Source organism: Rhinolophus sinicus, linkage group LG06 (assembly GCF_036562045.2).
Source record: "Rhinolophus sinicus isolate RSC01 linkage group LG06, ASM3656204v1, whole genome shotgun sequence".
NCBI lineage: Eukaryota > Metazoa > Chordata > Mammalia > Chiroptera > Rhinolophidae > Rhinolophus > Rhinolophus sinicus.
The window spans coordinates 7,917,216-7,932,751 of NC_133756.1; the positions used below are offsets into that span (position 1 = coordinate 7,917,216).

At 53.3% G+C, this 15,536-nt stretch overlaps 1 protein-coding gene across 7 annotated transcripts in view; it reads left to right on the forward strand.

Annotated features, from left to right (window-relative positions):
* The first annotated feature begins 1,106 nt into the window (after nt 1–1,106).
* The window catches only part of GNB1 (G protein subunit beta 1), a 70,215-nt gene continuing 55,785 nt past the window's right edge, over nt 1,107–15,536 (forward strand). Inside the window, exons 1-2 of one of the 7 annotated variants that reach the window (XM_074334271.1) lie at nt 2,245–2,321; nt 8,122–8,367. The gene's annotated coding sequence lies outside the window, so the exon portion shown is untranslated. Of the gene's footprint in view, nt 1,419–1,809; nt 2,085–2,244; nt 2,322–2,717; nt 2,973–8,121; nt 8,368–15,536 lie in introns of those variants that run through there. The other 6 variants (XM_074334273.1, XM_074334270.1, XM_074334272.1 and 3 more) reach the window with 6 other exon arrangements.

Sequence of the window (15,536 nt, forward strand, 5' to 3'; positions counted from 1 at the left end):
CTCCACCCCATTCACATTTTCCCGCTTCTCCTTTCTGCTTCCTCCTCCTTCCCCTCCTTCCTCACCCTTTTCTCCCAGAACATGATGGCCTGTGGTTTAAGGAGCAGAGGAGCCTGCAGGTTCGGGGCGGGGGCCATGGGAACTGCCAGTGGTTTTAAGCAGGAGTGAGGCAGTTGACCTTGCCTTACTCAGCTTATCAAGGTGGACCTCCCAGCTGAGGTGGGGCCTGTGCTGTCCCAACAGAGGTCAGAGCCCACATGCGGTGAGGGGGTGGGGTGTTGTGATCATGGGAGCTTGGTTACCTGGGGGTAGTTTGTGTGTGTGTGTGCTTCTACATATGTATGTTCCCTAGCTCTGTCCACTGGCAGGGACTAGAGGTAATGACACCCTGGTAGCAGTGAGCACCCCCAGAGCCTGGCTCCTGGCTCCTAAACACCCTCCCCCGCTGAATGGAACCAGAGCTCCTTGGAGAAACGGCTGAATTCGGGTTGGGACAGGGAGGGCCTAAGAAGAGCCTGGAGCATCCTGTGCCAGGAATCGAGGAAGGGCTCCAACAATGATGGAACATGTTTGTGTGCTGGAAGAAAGGACCAGTGGGGTGGGAGGAGGGAGGCAGGGGTTCAGCCATCGCCTGGGTGGGAAGATATGGGCTCCATGCTGGAGTGGAGGGCCACCCGAGACACACACTCACAGGAAACAGGTTGGGCACAAAGGAAGTGACAGCCCCTTGAGATTGTGGCCCTGTGTAAGGGGACAGGTATGCTGCTGGCAGGCTCTTCAGTCTCTGTTAGCCAAGCGGTGCAGGCCTGGAGAAGTGGCCTGGATTTGGTCTGGAAAGGGCAGCACAGGGAGGGTGGGGGCCAGGGACTGACGTGGTTGGAGGGGGCCGCAGGCCCTTGTAAAGTAGATGGGGGCGGGATTATTGTTGGAACTGGGAGCCAGAAGTCAGCTGGAAAGACAAAGACGGGAGGTGGTGGGTGGAAGGCTCATTCTGCTGACACCCAAGGTTTCTGTGCACGGGAAAACTGCAGGCTGCAAATGACAGACCCCTCTTCACCTCCCCCTTGCCCACCTGGGGTGTCAATCCTCAGGTGCCCCGCTGACTTGTCAGCCGCATTTGCAGGGGTTGGCCATCTCTCCCTCCTGACTATCTGCCCCGTGGTCACATCACACCTCCCTGCCCTGGTGGCCATTCCCCACAGGACCACCAGAGGCCACACTGGCCACACCTGCCCGAGTTCACACGAGCCTCCGGAGCACCTCGGAGGACTGGCCGTGTCGGCGGGGCAGGGGGGTCCACTCTGCGGGCAGGCAGAAGGCCGGCGTCCTGGAGGCCGAGCTCGTCCAGAGCGGGCCCCGCTGGGCCGTCGCCTTAGACGGAGGAATCGGTCATCTCCTCGGAACCCACAAGCCTGAGGGTCAGCCAGGGCTAGGGCGTGGGCGTGTGTTGGGCGAAGATGCCAATGCGGGGTACCGGGCGTAGATGCGGCGTGTGGTATGCGTGTGTGGGCGCGGGTTCGGGGCGCCGGTGCGGGGCGGGGAGGGTCCTGGCTCCCGCCCTGAGGCCTCCACCCACGTCTGCCTGCCTGGGAACCGAGCCGGTCGGCAGTGGGCAGGCGCATGCCAGCGCGAGGCCCAATCCCTGGGGCGCGGAGCTCCGTGCAGGCGACGGGCGGACCAGGTTTGGTGGGCTCCAGAGGCTGGTCCCCGAGTGCGCGGTGCGGCCCCTTTAAGTGTCTCGCGCACGCGCGCGGAGCAGGCGCAGGGAGGAAGCGCGCGCCGGGGCCGCGGCCGGGCCGTGCGTGCGCGCGGCGTGCGCGGTGACGCGGCCGTGGGGTTTCCCGAGGCTGCGGGCAGGGGCCGCCGCGCCCATCCCGATGGCTGGAGGCGTCTGAGGGCGGACGGAGGCGGCGGCGGCGGGCGCGGGCGCGGAGTGGAGCAGCCGCCGCGGGACCGGACCGAGCCTCGCCGGCGCACCTGCCGCAGCGCCCGCGGAGCGGCCCGAGCGCGACCACCTCCCGGAGCGGCGGCCGAGGCGGCTGAGGCTACGGGGTGCGGGCGCGTCAGGCAGGACGAACGCCGAGGTGAGCGCGGCGGCCCTTGCCCTACCCCCGCCCCGCTGTCCGGACCCCGGCCCTGCTCCCGCCTCGCGGCCCCTGCCCGCGGCCCCCGCCGGGGTCGCCCTCCCGGGCCGCCCCGCCCCCACCCCGGCGCCGGGCCGCGTCTTCCTGCCCCGCCCGGGTGGGGTCCGCGGGGCGGGGACGCTGCGGGCGTCGGCCGGGGTTCGGGTCCGGGCGGAGGTCCGTGGTCCAGCGTCTCAGGTCCGGGGTTCGGGGTTTGGGCTCCGGGGCCGGGGCCTGGGGCCCGGAGTTCAGCCTCCGGGGCCGGGGCCTGGGGTCCGGGGTCCACGCTTGCCGTCCGAGTAATGCGCTCCGCGGTCAGCGTTTTGGGTCCCAGGTTGGGGTCCTGGTCGGGGGTCGGGGATCTGGGTCGGGGTCTGCGGTCCGTGTCCCGGGCCCGGGGTCGGGGTCCGGGATCTTGAATGCTGAGTCGGGGTCTGGGCCCGTGTCCTGGGTTGGGGTCCGAGGTTCCGAGCCTCGGGTCAGGACCCGGCCCGGCCTCCCGGGCTGTGCGCGGGGCCGGGGTCTGCAGGCCGGCGCCCCTCCCCTCCCCTCCCCTCCGCGCAGCGGGCCGGCGGGGCCGCGAGAACAAAGGCAGCGCGGGTTCTGCAGTGGGTGTGGGTGCTCGTCCTTTGCTCGGGAGGACGTCGTGTTTTAGGTGCCCCTTTTCTGGCGACTTTGAAGTTAGGGTTTGGTAACGACACGAGGAAGAAGGGGGGCGATGAAATGAGGAAGCGGGGGCCGGGCCCCGGGGGCCGGCCGGTGGGCACTGGGGTTGGTTTAAGGCAGACACAGAAAACTGCTGGGAGGATCAAAACAACGATTCTGGGCTATTTTCGTTTTTATCGAAAAGTAAGAGGCAGCCCCATCGCGAGCCTTTTCTCGTTTCCTCACTCGCGCGGTGCGGGTCCTGCGTGGGGGCAAGTGGACGGGGAGGTGGACTAGGAAGCGCCCGAGGGTGAGGCCGGGCCGGGGTCCCCGCGCCCCCCGAGCCCCAATGAATGGCTCGGAGTCCAGGCCCGGCGACAAGATGGCGCGTCCGCCGCCGCCGCCTTTGTCAGCGCCGCGCGCTCCCCGACCCTCTCCTGCGCCCCGACGGTGTTCTGGGCTCGGTGCACGTTATTTAGAAGGACCAGGATGGGGAAGAGGGAGGAAACAACACGAGAGCTGGGTGTCCTCCTTCGGCCCTTGCGGGCTTTTCGGTGGCAGCGGGGGAGGGTGGGGGAGGAGTTGCGCTGCACATTCCACCCGGTGGTGCGGAGCCATTGGACTTGTGAAAATCCTCCGATATTTTCCCTTCCGAATTGATAGTTGATTCAAGATGTATTCACACATTTCCAATGTTCTTTACATTGCACAGCACGCGAAAGTGGCATTATCCCCACCTGCCTGATTCCTCTTTATGGCAGCTTCTCAGTCAGCGTTGAGATTGATTTCCTGAAGGAAAGCAGCCATGCAGGAGTTTTTACCTTGGGGAGCGAGTTGCTGGACACTGGCAGTTAAAGGTGCATTACTGTGTTTGTGCAGAAACAGAGACATGCTAACCTGTGGTTTTGGTTTGGGGAGTATGGCGGTTTTTCTGCATTTTCATTTTGCTGCCTATCTGATAGCAAAGTGATCTCAAATATTTGATGATTAAGAGTCACTTATGAGTGATTGTTAGCTAAGAAAATGTGCAGGTTATTTTTTATAATAAGTAAATCAATGGAAGTGTGAGCTTTGTGGGAAGTTCCTTTCAACTCTAGGTACTGGATTAAGTCTTGAGAGCATTATCAGTGCTGATATTTCTCTATGACTTTGTTTTCTAGTTTGAAGCTGTAGACTTTTTTTTTTGCAGGAGGTGGAGGGTTCTTTATTTGAAAGTAACATTTTTGCATTCTGTTGAGATAGGGTCTATTTTGGATTCTTCCGGAAGGTATATATTGCAAAAAGAAAGTAAACAGGCACTTCCTTTTTTCCTTCCTTATGAATACTGGGTGTGTAGCTGGGGGCAGAGCTGGTGCCACCAACGTGGAACTAGGTCTGAGCGCCTCGGCACAGCAGAACCGGGTGATAGCTTTTGGCTTGAGCGGACTCTTAACAGTTAGGGCTGCCCAGAAGTGGGTGGAATGGAAGGGTGGGAGGCTCTGCTGTCGGGACCCTGTGGGGGGAGATTCCCGGCTGCTGTGTGTGTGAGGCGGGGTTGCCAGGCCGCGGTCCTTCCTGAGACCCTGCCTGCTGTTAGGTGCTTCTGGTTTCCCAGGCGCTGGAAGTGCTACGAGTTTTCTTAGGCGAGAGTTTAGGAAGCAAAGTTAAGTTTTATGATCGTGGCCTGTGGCTCTGTCCCTTGCTCAGGGGCCAGTGTAAGGGCTGCATTTCATCTGCTGGAATGGTTCAGGAGTGCGCTTATACAGGAAATGGTCCACCGTGCAGTTTTGACTCTGAATTGACACTTTTTAAAAATAAGTTTCAGTTGTGCAAAACAACATAGTGATTAGACATTTACACACCTTGCTAAGTGATCACCCCAATGAGTCTACTACTCATCTGACACCTCACACGGCTATTACAATGTCATTGACCATATTCCCTGTACCTTATATCCTGTGACTGTATAGTTTTTAAATTACAATTGACATTCAAGAGGATCTTGTATTAGTTTCAGGTGTACAGTGTAGTGGTTAGGCATTTATATAATTTATGAGGTGATCGCCCCGATAAGTCTGTAATACCCATCAGACACTATTCCTAGTTTTTACAACAGTATTGGCTGTATTTGAATTGACACCTTAACTGAACACACCCACCAGACAAAAAAGCAATTCCTCTTGTACGCTGTCTGACAGCAGATAAGTATTAAACAGAATGTCCTTTAATGATGCCTTAAAGAGTTCTCTTTGTTTGACATCTTGACTGACTTCTGATTTGGGGGGTTAGGAGTAAATTTCCTCAGATTTAATTTTAATCTCAAAAGATTAAAAAGACTGCGAAAAGGCTGCAGAATAATGTATTATCTTGTTTTAATGAGTAAAACCTCTTTTCAAGAAAAACTTTTTCATGCCTATTGACTTTGATTTCTGTTATCTACTGGTTTGATTGGAAAAGTTATATTTCTACAAATAGCTTTGAGAAAGGTCTTTAGGATGTCTGTAGATTTACTTAACCATCAGCTGGCTTTTTAGTTAATACTTGAATAAATAACATTGATTTTATTTTAGATATGCAGTATTGGCATTTATTATAGTTTCTTCATTAGATTGTTTTTTCTCTGCCCAAAATATTTGGCTTATGTTGGTCTCTAAATTGGATTAAATTCTTACTGTGTACTGGACTTTGGCTTTTAGCATTAGTGGATTTGGTAATAGATAGTCTCAATTTTATTATCTGGGCTTGACCATATGGCATGCCGTATTATTTTGAAACCCCTATTTAGCATAAGTCTAGTAAGGCATCGAACAACGAATTTTAGAATTTTTTAATCGTGGTGTAAATTCTGATTTCAGGTTTGTATTCAGTGATCAGAGTAGTTAGAGAAATTAAGTAGTTAAGTGTTTCGCTTGGTGAACATAGAATGAGGGGTTACAAACAAATTTAAATGGAAACTGGATCAGAGAAGTAATTAACAAAATTGAATGTGCGACATTATTGGAAGAAGAACAGTCGAAATATTTGTGGAGAATGTGTACATATTGAATAATGAAACATCACATTGACTGTTCTGGAGAAGGAATGGAGCACTTCTTTTGAAAGCTGCAGATTTGTTCCAGAACTCTCGTTTAAGAAATAGAGGCAGTCTGTAGGCATTTGAATTGGTCGTGGACTCGTGCAGCGAGCGCTAAGAGCTTTTCAGACCTTTCAGCCCTCTTCTTGTGTGGCGTCTCCCGGCGGGAGTCACAGGGTCGATGCAAATGCCTGCTGGCTTCCAGTGATAGAAAAGCTTCCTGTTTGCTAGAACAATGTTGTTTTCTCCTTCTTCTTCTTCTTCTTCTTCTTCTTCTTCTTCTTCTTCTTCTTCTTCTTCTTCTTCTTCTAAAAAGACTTAGGTGAGTATTTCCTTGGTTGACTTATTAAATTAAAATTCTGGGGAAAAGCCATTTCTAAAAAACGGAATGATTTTAAAGACCAAGTCAAGATTATCTAAGGTGATTGCTAAGAGATTATTCAGTTACACCTACATTGCCTTTGCTAAAAGGTTACTGTGATTTAAGAGTTAGCTGCCCCAACCTTAGTAATGCATTTTATCAGGGAGGAAAACGCTGTGTGTTTGCTGTCTGCCTTGCCCGGTCTGGCGTAGTAAAGGGCACTGGTTGAACATACCCTGGTTTACCTGTGCGTAACTGTGTTTCCTGACTCAGTCCTGTGACAATTATAAAATTTATTCCCAATGAGGATTACAGATTTTCTAAACTAACCAGTCCATGTGTTGTATTTATAAAGCTTTAAAAAAATTCTGGACGCTTTCTATAATAATTAGCCAAGAGAGTGTTAAAGCCTCTACGGTAGGTTTCCAAAAAATTGTCGGAGGAGCTTGAAACACTTCCTGAATTCTTGGGATGGAGAGAGATGAACTCCCGCGTGGCGTTAGGGCCCGGCTGGCTCTGAACCTTGACTTGCCGGTTGGGATGTGCTCGTGAGTTTCCTCACCTGTCAGGCCCGCGGAGCAGAACCTGCTTCTCGGGGCTCGGGCTTCCCGCGGGTTCACGCTTGTGTGAGGCTCTGAGATGCGCCCTGCCCTCAGTGCTCTGGCAGGAGTCACCGTCCTGTGTTCTGTGCCTGGGGCCTCGCTTTGCAAACACCTCTTCAACTGTGATAAAGTCAAATCGTGTTACAAGGCGACAGCCCACGGAGAGACTTGTTTCTTTTTTCCTTGTTGTTCCAGAGGAATGTTTAGGGTGTGGACTGTACATGACAGCTGTGGTTGTGCGTCCCACCCCATCACTAATTTGCTACCACTTTCTCCCGAGTCTTTGTTCATAACTTTTCTTTACTCGAAAGGCTTTCTTTACCAGTATAGGATAATTTTGATCCTCTAATTCATTCGAAAAACGGGTCAAGTCATTGTTTATTTTTTAGAGATTTCACCTTCCCCTTTATGATGCTGAATTTTTTTGATTTCACAAAACTTTTTTTGGCATCCCTTGATTCACCAACTAGTGACAGTATAATGAAATGTTTTTCATGTATTTTCATAAGTGCCATCACTGGGGATTTGTTTAACAAATGCTTACCCAGCACTTTCTCTGCCAGGTGTCGAGGCTGTAAGTGGTGGTAGAATGGGCGTTGCCCAGGGCCCTACTGAGTGGATAGTTTAGTAGGGAGCGTGACAGCAGGCCCAGAGCTGCGAGGCCTGCCGACCTATTGTAGTTTAGCGATGGCTTCTCAGGAAGAGTTTACGTTGAGATCTGAAGGGTCCCCCAGTTGGAGCCTGTCTGGCAGGCCGGTGCAGGGGAAGGAAAGCGTGTTTGGACTGAGGAGGTGGTGTGAGTGTCTTTCATATGCAGCCTGGTCTCCCAGCACCCAGAGAGCATGGCTCCTCAGGGCTGGATGTTCTCAAGGGCTGGAAACTGGTGAGAAAGGGGTGCCGAGAGGTCAGCCTTGCTTGGTAAAGAGTTTGCACTTTGACCTGGAGGGCTCTGGAGCCTAGGAGGTTTTTAAGGAGGAGATTGACCTGATTGCGATGGCACTCGGGTCTTGAGCTTGGAGCATGCTTGGGGAGGAGTCGGGAGGAAGAGTCCAGATGGGATGCTGGTGTGGAGAGGAGGGGGTCTGGGCCAGGGTGGTAAAGCTGGTGACTGAGGAAGGTAAGGGAGGAGTAATGACCGCCGGCTTCTGTCCTGCACATCGGTGGCTGTTTGCACTTCCTGAAATAAGGAGCAGAAGTTGGGTGGGGGTAGACTCCATGTGCACTGGGTTTGCGGACCCTCGGAGGCCTTCCCACGAAGCTCCAGTGCTCGCACGGCCGGTCCTTGTCCCCGCAAAGCTGTCTAGAGCTTCGTTCGGACAGTTCACTCCCTCCGTTCAGGTAGCCCCTGCTCAGAGGCCAGCTCTGCTCTCCACCACTGTGCCCAGCGTCTTCCCAGCCCTTACGCTGATCCCGCAGGAGTTCTGGCTTCACGAAGACAGGCCCTTGGGTTCGCTCCCGCATCACCAGCCCCTGAAACGGCGCAGCAAATGTTGGTTGAGTGAGTGACTTCAGTCCGCGCGCAGGAGCTGCTCTGGAGCGCCGTCTGGGTGGAGGCAGACCTTTCGAGTCATCAGTGTTTACCTGGTGAGTGACGGCCACTTAGGGCAAGAAGCCTCAAGGTGCGATGTGTGCTCCTGGGGTTCCTGAGACCCTCTGGGGCTCCGTTAGCCAGCGCTCCTTTCAGAATCCCGTTGAGATGTTGCCTGACTTTGCTGCCGTGTGTGCCGATGGCACGCAGGCAGCGGTGGGTCAGACGGCTGGTTCTGTCGCCCAGACCAAAGCCGTGTCCCACCGCGTGCAGTCAGCCAGTCTTGTAGCCCTAGTATTCTTCACCGCCAGGAACCAGTTTCATCTAATGCCCTTGCTGAAGCAATAAGAAGTAATTTTATTGATGTCAACCCCGAGTTCCTCCCTTTACTTGTCTGTGTGACGAAATGGAAAGTGGGCACAAAGCTGGACACTCAGCTGTGTGACTGTTTGAGCTGGGAGAACAGCTGACAGTGATGGCTGCTCAGACCAGGGTATTTGGCAGCTAGTGCTTGAAGATGAACGAAGCAAAGCAGGTACGTCAAAGAGAATAACTGACAGTGTCGTTGGCGTGATAAACTTTGAGCTTTCAGATGGAAATGAGAATTTTTGGAAAACTTGATTCTGTTCCCATGAGCTTGACAGCTTCCCAGGACCTCAAGACTTTTCTTATGAGCCAGGCGGTGGTGCTAAGGAGGAGTTACTTTTTCACATCCTGTAAAGACGTATGTCAGTGTGGACAGTCTGTTGAATTCAGTGAACTGATACTTTCCCAAGGGCCACTGCTGCTAACTCGCAGTGGGTGAAAGGTCATTCAAAGCCCAGGAATGGAGTTGAATGTGACAGTGCCCACAGTTAGTTGACAGTTTCAGATTCCACGGCAGCACTACCCTTTAAAACACTGACCACTTGCTGAGTTTTGAGGTGCTGCCAAAGAAGACTGTCCTCATTGATTTGAAAAGGCTGTTAAAATGCTCCCCCTTTTCCGACTCTGTGTCTGTGTGAGGCTGGTTTTCCTCGTGTGCTTCCGCCCCAACAAGGGACTGCCACCGACGGCTGCAGAAGCAGCTGTGAGAAGCCAGCTGCCCGGCGTGGCTGCACAGAGGTGTGCTGACGGGTAAGGTGTGTGCCAGCTGCTCTTCGCACCAAACGGTTTCTAGTTAGTTTTGTAAAAATGGGGCTTCTGGAAATGTGATAGGCTTATGAAAGATTTTTAGGGCTTCTCTGTTTTAGTTTGTAGCATGGTGAGTATCCATTGCTACAGCAGAAGCCCTGGGGTCCTCAGTGGTTACGGATGTGAAGGCCTGAGACCGAGACCCGCCGACTGAGCGGCACTGCTGGAGAGCCGTGCGGGGTTCAACCAGCCAGGGCCGTGCCTGCGGGCACCGGAGCCCTCAGCGGGACCGGCAGCTGCTCTGCGGTGCCTCCCGACCCCTTGTGCCAGGTTCTAGTTCTGGGGTGGTGCCTCTTCCTGGGGAGGGGAACCCAGGATTCTCTGGAGGTTGAAGACCCATTGGCGGAGGCTGAGAAGAGACCTTGGGACAGCGTGAGGGACGGCAGGGGAGGAATGTCAGGGAGAGAGGCTTCTGAGAGCAAGGGCGGGCGGTCCATCAGGGAGGGTCAGTGGTCAGAGTCCCCAGGGCCCAGGACGCACGGGGTAGCGGGGAGGGCTGCAGAGGCACCTGGGGAGGGAAGCAGCTTGAGGGAGCCTGTACCGTAATCTAGTGCTTAGTCAAGGCCTGACCAGTGCCGGGGGCAGCTGGTGATGGGCAGTGATGAGAGACACCAAGCCTGCCCTGGTGGCAGGAGCATCATCTCTCAGGTGCGGGGAGAGGCTTTGCTGAGAGAGAAGGCAGGGCAGGGCCATGGAGATTGCTGGGCTTTCGTTGTTACGAGGATGGTGGAAACATCTGGGGTGAGAGGATGGTGAAGCAGACACCTGGGCAAAGGGCAGCTCCAGACAGGACTGAGCATGGCATTGAGATGGAGGCCCTGCTTGGTGAGATGGTCACTGCTCTCCCCTCGGCAGGCATAGGCTTTCTGTTTCACATGTCTGTTGGGAGAGCTTCGCCAAGATTTCCCTGTTGGCAGAAACTCTGCCGCCCCCCACCTGGCATTCCCTTGGCCGTGGGTGAACTTGCATGTTGGCCTGTTGGTGACCCCATGCTATTAGCTCCTGTTTGCTGGGCGCCTGCTGTGCCAGGCCCCGTGCGAAGAACTTCACATTGTTACCGGGTGACTAGCCCATTCCACAGGGTGCGAAGCTGGCGGGAAGATTAGGTGATTCACCAAGGTCACAGCCAGGAATCAGTGGAACCCATGTTTGAACTTGAGCCGCTTGCCTCCAGAGCCTGCTCGTAATTACTAGGCTGTGGCCCTCACGGCACAAGCCCTTCTCCCTGCTTTCATCTCGGGGACTTCTGGGTCTGCACCCGCCCCCTTTGTGGGTTACTGGTGGGAACATTCTTCCACTTGAACTTGTCCACCACTCATTCTGTCTGCAGTGTCGTCTTCAGGGGCTCCCGTTCTGCCTTCCCACAAGCCCACGTCTTGAGTAACTGAACCCCCATTAACCGTGGCCTCTGTGCAGCCCTTGCCTCCTTTCCTCTTTTTACAGTTGAGTCCCGAACGGGGAGGTGTCTGCCTGCCTCAGTGCCTCCGTCTGTTTGGTCCTCATTCTTTGAGGACCTTGTTCCTGTTCCTAAGCCACCAGTGTTGTTATAAAGATGTCCTTTTCAGTAAGTCTGTTTTATTGTCTCAGTTGTTATTTTTAACCTTTGCATTTTAATAGTAAAAATGTTTACTATGTTCATTGTAGAAAATTAGTAATAGGAAAATGAGGGGGGAATCTATAATTATCCTATCCAGCCAAACCACCTAAGGTTGTTTTTGTTTAGTCTTTTGTATTGCTCAGGCACGTGTGTATCCAGATCTTTCATTGTGTTGGGGATCATACTGTGTAGATTTTTTCGTTCCGATTTTTCTACTTTGTTCCATGCCTAGTACCGTGTTCCCCGAAAATAAGACCTAGCTGGACAATCAGCTGTAATGTGTCTTTTGGAGCAAAAGTTAATGTAAGACGTATTATATTATACCCGGTTTTGTATCATATTGTGTTATATAAGACTCGGTCTTATAGTAAAATTTATATCATAAAGCAGAAATATCTTATACTAAAATAAGACCGGGTCCTATATTAATTTTTGCTCCAAAAGACGCATTAGAGCTGATTGTCTGTCTAGGTCTTAGTTTTGGGGAAACATGGTGTGTGTATTCCTGGATGTCTTACCTTTGCAAATGCGGTTGTTTTCGGCACCGCAGCGGAGCTCTGCTACTTCTCCGTGGATGGACCTCACCCCCCCCCCCTCGGTGGACTTGGCCTGGAGGCCTTGGGCCTGCACAGTGATTTCGCACCTCTAGCCCAGCCTTCTCCTCTCTGCGCAGTTGTGAGGCTGCGTGCCCATGTGTTGGCTTCGGGCCCACTGCCCACCGGGGCTGCTGCGCCTCCTCCCTCGCCCTGTGGTCTTCCAGCCTGTGCTCCTGTCTTGTCGCTGCCGTAGGTTCTCAGCGGCTCTTCTGCCTGGCTCTGAAATGGTTCTCTTTCCTTGCCTGTGGATGCTGTAATGAACGACCCCAAACCTAGGGGCTTAAACAACAAACCCTCTCCCGCCCAGATGTGCAGTCTACATCAGGTGTTGGCAGGGCAGCTCCTCGACGGTTCTTTCTGCCTCGTGATGGGTGCTGGCAGTCCCGGTTTTGCCTCTCTGTCTTCACGTGCCCTTCCCTCTGTGTGTGTGTCTGCTCTTAGAGGACACCAGTCCTTGGATTAGAGCCAATTGTAAGTTAGTGTACAATCTAGTGTGACCTCATTGTAAGTTAACTAATTATACCTGCAAAGAACGTCACTCACATTCCAGGTGGATGAGGATTTTGGGGGGATAAGGATTTTGGGGGGATGCCCAGCAGTTACCTAGAGCATCGTCACAGTTCCCCTTGTGTTCCCAACCCGTCTCCCGTGTCCTTCCCTTCCCGTCCCAGCTGGTAAAAACAATGTCTCAGTTGCAGGTTGAAGAGGCAGTAACTAGGAAAGGTAGGTGTCCTGTGAGGGTTCCTGTGTCTCAGAATCACAGTTCAGAAATGGAGCTGGGCGTTTCAGGTCGGCGTGGAGTCTGGGTGGAACCACCACCGCGTGTCTGTCCGTCTCATGCCCTCTCTTCTGTCTGCACGCCTCTCGGCCCCTGCTTGGGGTCACAGCGCTCTGGAATGGTCGGTTGTCTGTTTTCAGCTTCTGCCTGTTGGCACTGAACTCAACTTGACCACCACCAGCTTCTTGAAACACTCTGCTCTTAGCTCCCGGTCTCCTCCTACCCTGTTGTTTGCCCTTGGTTTCCTTCCAGAGTTCGTCGTTGGCTGCCTCACATGCCCTCAATTGTGTGGCATTTCTTTGGTGAGTCTAGGATTCCTGTTCTTGGGCTCTCCTTAGGTGATCATGTCTGTTTTAAATGCTGTTTACCGATAGTCTTGATGACTCTCAAATTTAAATCTCTGCCCTAGCCTTTCTGACCTCCAGACTCATCTCCACCTGTCCACCTGACGTCTCTGTTGCTTTGGCTGCCTTCACCATGGAGTCCTTAATCCTTTAGGTCACAGCTTGCACGTCACCTCACACAGGCTTTTTCTGGTCAGCCCTGCTGCTCTGGGTCACGTTGCTTGACCAGCTCCTGCCTTCTTGGTGGGCACGTCGAGTTGAGTTGTGAGGCCCGCCTCTGTTCTCCCTGACTGCATGGGCTGGAAGCAGAGGGCACAGCAGTCGGGCTCTTTCCGTGGGCAGGGCCGGTTCTCAGGCCGGCCTGAGTCAGACCCCTGGAAGTGTCCTCAGCCTGTCTGTAACCCAGGACTGGGGCTGGGTGGGTGTAGGCAGGTGCCTGCAAGCGAGTCAGTCTGACACCATCAGCCTTGGGGACACTGGCCTGTGAAGCCATATAACCAGGACCCCAACTTCTCGGTCATTTTCCTGCGAAGGGAGAGGCTGGTTATTGGGAAGGCTTGAGCCTGCTTAACCCGGATGAGATGTGGGTTTCGGGCAGCTGCTATAGACTGGAGGTGAGAAGGGAAAGTGGGGGGCTTTTTCTGGGCCAGGTGGACTCCGAGCAGGGAGAACCTTGGTACCTAACACGCAGTGGCGAGGCGAGGAGGCGTTCGAGTGTGTTTTGTGAGTCAGTAGGTGTCCACCATGCCCGCTTTTCATTTTCTTAAAAGGTGGGCATTGACCAGCACACAGCTCCCACACCGTATAACTAGACGTGTTCAGGAGGGTGCTGGGCTGCCGAGTGGGTGGCTGGTCCCGTCCTCCGTCTCCTCTGCTGCGGAAGAAGAGCTTCCAAATAGCAGCATTGTTCAGAGTGAGATAACGCTAACTTTTTCACAACTAAAATGACAAGCTTCTACAGTTGCTGAGATTACTGAGCCAGTGGGGAAATGATTCTTTTTTTACTAACAGCAGAGCACCCTTCTAGGAACTCAGCTCCTGCTGTTCCTATACTGATTCCAAAAACCTAACGTAGGTAGTTATTTATGTATTAATGCACCTTTTGGCTGTATGTTAATTTCTCAACGATGATCTGTTGATCAGAGTGCAACAGAAGGGAAAACTCCACTCCTGGAAGGGTAAATTGCCCCATCTTAAGTAAAAACCTTTTACTTTGCTTTTCATTTCTGTGTTTTCGCTCAGCCTCGTATAATAGGGTTTTTTCAGTGATGGAAAGGTTTTCTAATCTGCATTGCCCAGTGTGATGGCCACTAGCCACAGGTGGCTATTGAGCACTTGGGTGTGGCCGGCGTGACTGGAACCTGACTTTCCTTTTACTAAATCTCAATAAAGTTTTAAAAACCACACATGGTCACCTGTTGGGTAGCACAGTCCTGGACTGGGCGTCTGGGTTGACAGCAGTAGATGTTCGGGAGACGTGAGGCAAAGTCTCCATGTAAGAGAACTTGGGAGGTTAAAGCTGTTCAGAACTTCCGTTCCGCAGCCGTTGCATAGCTGAGATTGGACCTACATTGCATTGTACAAATCGTGGGGTATTTGTCAAACATGGTAAACGTTTACTTCCAAGTTAAAGGAGTGGTTTGTGTGCAGTCTTGGGGTTTTGCTAGTCAGCTTTACTTTTACATACTTGAACCATTTTTTTTTTTATTATTTTTTTTTAATATCCATGGTCCCTGAAATTGCTGGACTTAAAGCGTCTTGATCTCGGCTGGTTTGGGCAGCTCTGCCTTCCTGTGGTCTTTGGAACCCATTCAGTCACAGGGGTGTGAGTGTGGGGGGAGCACTGTGCTGGAGGGGCCCCCAGGTACTGGGGTACAGAAAAGGGACATGCTTGTGGGTGATTGTCATAGGAACAGGTAGAGGCTACCGCCAGTGTCCATCCCACTGCCTGCCCTTTGGGGACCAGTGAGGAGGAAAGAACCTGCGTGCCAGCCCACATCCGAAGGTGAGGAGGAGAAGGCACAAAGGAGGCCCCGAAGCAGTGACCCCTCCACCCTGTGGAAGCCCAAGCCCCCGAGGCACAGATCGCAGGCGCTGCGGCTTTCTGTGTCCACTGTTGCTTGTCTGGGGACATTGTGACAACTTGGGATGTGCCCTGGAGCTGCTCCCCGACAGCAAAGATTAGCCAGCCCAAGGTGGCGGCAGTGCCAAGGTTGAGAACTCTGAAACTAACATACATCCTTCAGTTAAAACAGCGGTGTGGCCGGTACCAGTTATCTGTGGCTGCATAACAAGCTCCCCCAAATTTAGTGACTTAAAACAGTTTCCATGTGTTCACTGTTGTCGGTTAGGACGGGCTCAGCTGGGCGAGCTCATCTCTGCTCTGGGTGGTCTTGGCTGGGCCCACTCACACTTGCAGGCCCTTGGTAGGTGGGCTGGGGTCTGTGCCTCCCAGCCCAGGTGGCCTCACCTGCATGGACTTACAGCCAGGGCGCTTCTGTTCTCCTCTACGTGACCTCCAGAGGGCTAGTCAGGCCTTGTGGTGGCTGAGGTCCAAGAGGTGTGGAGGAGAAGGGGCCCCGTGAGGCCACTTGGGAGTCACACAGCATCACCTGTGCTGCGTCGGTCAGAGCGAGTTCCAGGACCCGCCCAGACTTGGGTTGGAGGAAGCACAGACTCTGGCTCTTGACGGAAGGAGCTGCAGAGAGTCTGTGGCCGTTTGTTTTATCCGTCACAG